The sequence below is a fragment of the Myotis lucifugus genome, unplaced genomic scaffold (assembly GCF_000147115.1).
Source record: "Myotis lucifugus unplaced genomic scaffold, Myoluc2.0 scaffold_101, whole genome shotgun sequence".
NCBI classification, from domain to species: domain Eukaryota; kingdom Metazoa; phylum Chordata; class Mammalia; order Chiroptera; family Vespertilionidae; genus Myotis; species Myotis lucifugus.
The window spans coordinates 3172190-3177372 of NW_005871149.1; the positions used below are offsets into that span (position 1 = coordinate 3172190).

The 5183-nt window shown below is 58.8% G+C and overlaps 1 long non-coding RNA gene across 1 annotated transcript; it reads right to left on the minus strand.

Annotated features, from left to right (window-relative positions):
• Nucleotides 1–2396: 2396 nt before the first annotated feature.
• On the minus strand, nt 2397–5135 carry LOC111826775. The gene is made up of 3 exons (XR_002830169.1): nt 4113–5135; nt 3446–3979; nt 2397–2936 (listed from the first exon to the last, which is right to left on the minus strand). It is a non-coding gene; the product is annotated as an uncharacterized LOC111826775 (long non-coding RNA).
• Nucleotides 5136–5183: the final 48 nt, after the last annotated feature.

Sequence of the window (5183 nt, forward strand, 5' to 3'; positions counted from 1 at the left end):
ACACACACACTCACACACACACTCTGCCCCCCAAGTCCACCTTTTTATATCCAGAATCTCACTAGGTCTCTCTTTCCAGAAAGAAGTTGTGGTTTGAAGCGACCCTTTCCCCACTGGTTTATGTTCAAGGTTGGGAAGAGTGTGAAATACTTGCCTCTGGGCCCCAGAAGTCTTAGTCAGAGAGGCCCGAGTTCCCACCACCCAGCCCCAGGAGGCCTCTGTTTGAAGCGGCCTGGCCCGTGGAAGTGCCTGGGAGGATGTGCGATTCTGCGCATCCTGGTCCCGAACTGCTAGATTCTCTCCTCTGCCCGCTCTTTTAAGCCCCTGGACTTCCCTCTCAGAGCTGTTCCATAGCAGGAGGGACGGGGGGTGGGGGTGGGGGGGGGGCACCAGCATGCCAGATCCGTGCACCTTTCCCCTCACCTCCCGCCTGGGGCCAGGAGCCACACCTGCCCACCCAGGACACTGGCGTGCGGCCCGAAGTAGCTTTCCTTCTGTGCGTTTGCCTGGACTGTCGTCAGAGGCCAGAGAGCAGAGGCAGAGCCAGTTGGAATAGAGGCAAAACTCCACATCCTTTAAAGAGGAAAGCACGCGGCTTAAGTTAGCTTATTTCAGAAAATAAATAAATGCATCCGTGAGCCTGCCCTTTGGATTTGATTTTTTAAATTCCCATTGTCACCCGGGCAGCGTGGCTCAATGGTTGAGCATCGACCCATGAACCAAGAGGTCAGGGTTCGATTCCCTGTCAAGGTACATGCCCGGGTTGCGGGCTCAAATCCCAGTGGGGGGCCTGCATGAGGCAGCCAATCAATGAATGATTCTCTCTCACCATTGAGTTTCTTTCTCTCTCTCTCTCTCTCTCTCTCCCTCTCCCTTCCTCTCTGAAATCAGTAAAAATATATATTTTTAAATTCCCATTGTCAGAGAGGTTAGCATTCAGACAGCGAGATCTAGCCTCTCTTTCACCCCTGAACCCAGTCCCGGGTTTCCCCACCCCCAGGCCCACAGTGAGGCTGCCGCTGAGGACAGGAGACGGGGCCAGCCTCGCGGAAGCAGCGCCTTTACAGTCTGAGCCAAGAAGGTGGCCAACAGGTTCGACTCCACTTTCCTGAGCGCCGGGCCCAGGGGAGGCTGGGCGGCTGACCTCGGGCATGGGGAGTGCTCTCACTGGAAGGCTGGAGGGACGCAGGCCAGGGCCAAAGGCATTCCTGGAAACCAGCCTGCTGCGGAGGACATGGGTGGCTGCCACCCGCTGCCACGTGTGGGCCGGAGATCAAAGGGCTCGCCCCGCCTGAGAGCGGGATGACATAACGCCCGTGAGAAGCATCTCATCCCACCGCCACGACTCCTGGATGACCCCGCGCACCCAGCCAAGGGGCTGCACACGGATCAGAGACCAGGGGCCGGAGAGGGTCGGTGGGCCTGTGGTGTGTGTGTGTGTGTGTGTGTGTGTGTGTGTGTGTGGCGGGGGCGCTCCGCAGGCCTTCGAGACCAGAGGGGACCCTACTCTAGGAAGGAGTAGCCTGAAAGTAGAGGTGACTTGGAAAATGTCACCAGAAATGTGGTGGCACGTATGGGCTTGGTTTCCTTAATCAAATTCACTCTTTTGTCTCCCCCAAAAGTGCCCTTGGCATTATTTTTTTATTATTATTACCAGAGGCCCAGTGCACAAAATTCATGCATTGGAGGGGGGGGGTCCCTCAGCCTGGACTGTGAGAGGGCACAGGCCAGGCCAAGGGACCCCACCGGTGCACAATTGGGGCAGGGGAGGGACACGGGAGGTTGGCCAGCCGGGGAGAGACCGCGGGAGGGACCACGGAGGGCTCCAGGGTGCGTCCGGCCCATCTCGCTCAGTCCCCAATGGGCGGGACCCCAGCAGCAAGCTAACTTCCCAGTTGACTGTCTGCCCCCTGGTGGTCAGTGCATGTCATAGTGAGCAGTTGAGTGGCCTTAGCATATCATTAGCATAGTATACTTTGATTGTTTGAATGGCTGACCTGCCAACGGACACTTAGCATATTAGGCTTTTATTATATAGGATTATTGTTTCAGAGAGGAAGGGAGAGGGAGAGAGAGAAACATCAGTGATGAGAATCATTGATCTGCTGCCTGCTGCATGCCCCACACTGGGGATGGAACCCGCAACCCAGGCCTGTGCCCTGACCAGGAATCGGACCTTGACCTCCTGGTTCATAGGTCGATGCTCAATCACTGAGCCATGCCAGCTGGGCCACACTCATTTTGTTGTTGTTGTTGTTTGTTTGTTTGTTTATTTACTTCATAAAATATGTACCAAATGCGCAAGAGCAGTGCTGGATATGGGGCTGTGGAGACCAGTGAGGTGGTGCTGTCTGTCTGCCTGGGCACAGAGGGCAGGCAGGGCAGGGTGGGGTGGGCGGGGCGGGGAGGAAGGGATGAGCAGAAAGGGTTCACAGAGGGCGACGCTGCTTAAGCTGACTCTTGACAGATGAGCAGCCGGACAAGGTAGAGACGGATCCTGGGTGGAAGGAAGAGCATGGGAAAAGGCAGGGCAGCAACACAGCTTGGCATCTTCCGGGAACTGTGAATATCTCAGGGCGGGTGTGGCACAGGGTGCGAAGCAGGGCGGAGTGAGAGCCAGAGGCAGGGCCAGGGCCAGGGCCCGCAGCCTGGGAAGCCGTGGGGAGTGGTGGTGCCAGCCGCCAGGACGGGGAGCACGGGAGGGGAGCAGGGCAGGGTGGAGGGCCGCCGAGATAAGGAGTCAGCGGAGACGCCTTGAGTGTGGTCTGTCTGTGAAGTGCACTGTCCCCGGGTCCCAGGGGAGCCTCGGTTGGCGCCTTTCACACCCGCCTGCTCCCTGCAGGCTGGCATCCCCCAGAGCAAGGCGGCGCTCTCTCTGCAGGCCACCCCCTCCTGTAGGCCGGGTCCCGTGTTGGTCCTCTGAGATGCAAGGTGTCCTAGAACCACCACGATGCACAGCTCAGGGAGGCACCATCCACATTGCTCATCTGGCCCACGGGCCCCCAGGGGCTCCCCGGGGCGATGCTCCCAGCTGCACCTCTGCAGCTCTGGGCGCTGCTCCCCTGGGTGGGCCTGCCTCCTCCTTCCCACAGCTCCCCGACTCCCCACTTCCAGGCTCCCACCCATCCCGTCTGCGCCCTGCAACTCCAGCCCTTTCCAGAAGAGGGGTGGTCCTCTGGGGACCGAGACAGACTCTTCCTCCTCTGCTTATTATGATCACATTTATTTATTTTGCTGCTTTTGGTTGTTTTGAGCATAATCTTTATAGGAAAAGAAAGCCCCACGTAGATAACAATCTCTTCACGTCTCTCAGCGCACTTCTGGCTCTTACCAGCTTGCAGGCGCGCACTTTGGCACACCTGTGATGAGCATGTGTTCGTGTTCTGCTTTAATCAAATCACAATGTTTCAAAACACAGCATCCCACACCGAGCGAGGTCCCTTACCTGCCAGCCGTCAGCATGTCCCGCGTGTTCGCTCACGTTGCCGTAGGAGTTTGCTTAACCATTTTCTTTGGTTGTTTCCAACTTAGTGCGATGTGAACAGAGTGTGTGTCGGGGTGGGAGTCAGAGGGGAATGGCTCTCAGGGAAAGAGCGCAGGTCCTGGCAGAGAGAAGCAGCAACATGTGAACCGGGGGGCCACTCGTCCTGGCTGTACTCAGGGTCCCGGGATTAGGCACTTGGTGGCTGTGAGGGGACCGGAGGTGCAGGGCCCAGAACTCGTGACAGCTGACTCATGGGGAGGCCGGGAGGCCGCATACTGGGGGGGAGCCGGGCATCTGAGTCCTGACTCTGCTACCAACTTGGCCACTGGAAGCCGGGACCTCTCTGGGCCTGCGCTTCCTACTGCAGAACAGGGTGATGGCTTTCCCTCTGGGGCTGATATCGTGATGATCCATCCAACACGATAATGAACAGAAAGGAGCTTTGCACAAGTCACAGGTGTTGTGCGAACGTCGGTTCCTAAGATGTGAAAGAATCTGGAGGGGAGAGGGGTGACTGTTGCGAATTTGGAATCCCCTCCACGCCCGGCTTCCCTGGACAGGAAGCGGAGCCCTGCTGGCGGCGGGCGGGAGGGAGGGGGTTGTCCGTGCAGGTGTGGAGCTTGCTCACCTGGGATTGTCCTGCCTTGGAGAGGAGGCTGCAATTGCCCACCTCGCACGAGCTAGCCCCGGCCTAGCCCCGTCTGGCGACTTCGCGTCCAGCAGCCCCTTCGTGTCCAGCAGCCCCTCGAGCATCCTACATGCTTTTTGCTGGTTTGCACCAGAAATCCTGATGTACCCGCTGCAGCCCGAGCAAGTGAAGGCTGAGAAGCATCCAGTAACTGTAAACAACCATTCACGGCAATCTTCTTCTGATGACTCTTCGTGCTACGTTGTGTGTTTTCCTGTGCCTGTGAGTGTGTGGGTGAGTGAGGGTGGGTGTGCGGGTTGAGGGGTTGGCCAACAGCGGACTGCAGGAATTGTAAAACCGACTTGGACTGCAGCCCGCCCGCTCTCTGCGGTCAGTTACTTATTCAGCGCAGGCTTCTTGCCAGGAGCTGTGCTGGGCGCCAGGGAGCCTGCGGTCAACGAGAGAGACGCCGCTCCTGTCCTCGTGCGGCTTAGAGTCGGGGGCAGGACTTTGTCACAAAACCTGGGCCCCCTCACGCCTTCTCAGAGAGCGGCTCTCTCCCTACTCCCTCCTGGGCCCCCACCCTGCAAAGTCCTGCTCAGAAATACATGGCACCCTCTCCCGGCCCCTGAGACTGTGCCAGACCCCGAGGCGGGGACACCACCCATCTCGAGTTCTGATCAGCCTGCCCACCCTTGGGACGGCCCTGAGTCCTTTGCAAGTGTCTGGGACACTGTGATCCTGGCAGGTACCCTGTGCCAAGACAATGGAGAGTGGAGGTGCCAGGTGCCGGGATCAGGTGCTGCAAGGCCTGTCTGCCTGTCACAGGCCGGGCCTCTCCGCCCCTGCCTGCCACCTGCCCGGGGCTGGAACGGGTCCTGGAAGTGGAGAGGTGGGGGTTGGCTGCGCCGATGAGGCACCCTATGGACTGCAAAGCCACCAGGGCCACATGGAGTGGGACAGGCAGAAGCGGCAACTTCCCGAGTCTGGGGTGGCCAGTTTTGCCCACTTTGCCCCAAAGTCCCTGCCCTGCGTCTGGCGTGGGGGCTGGAGGCGAGTGGTCCGCCGCTG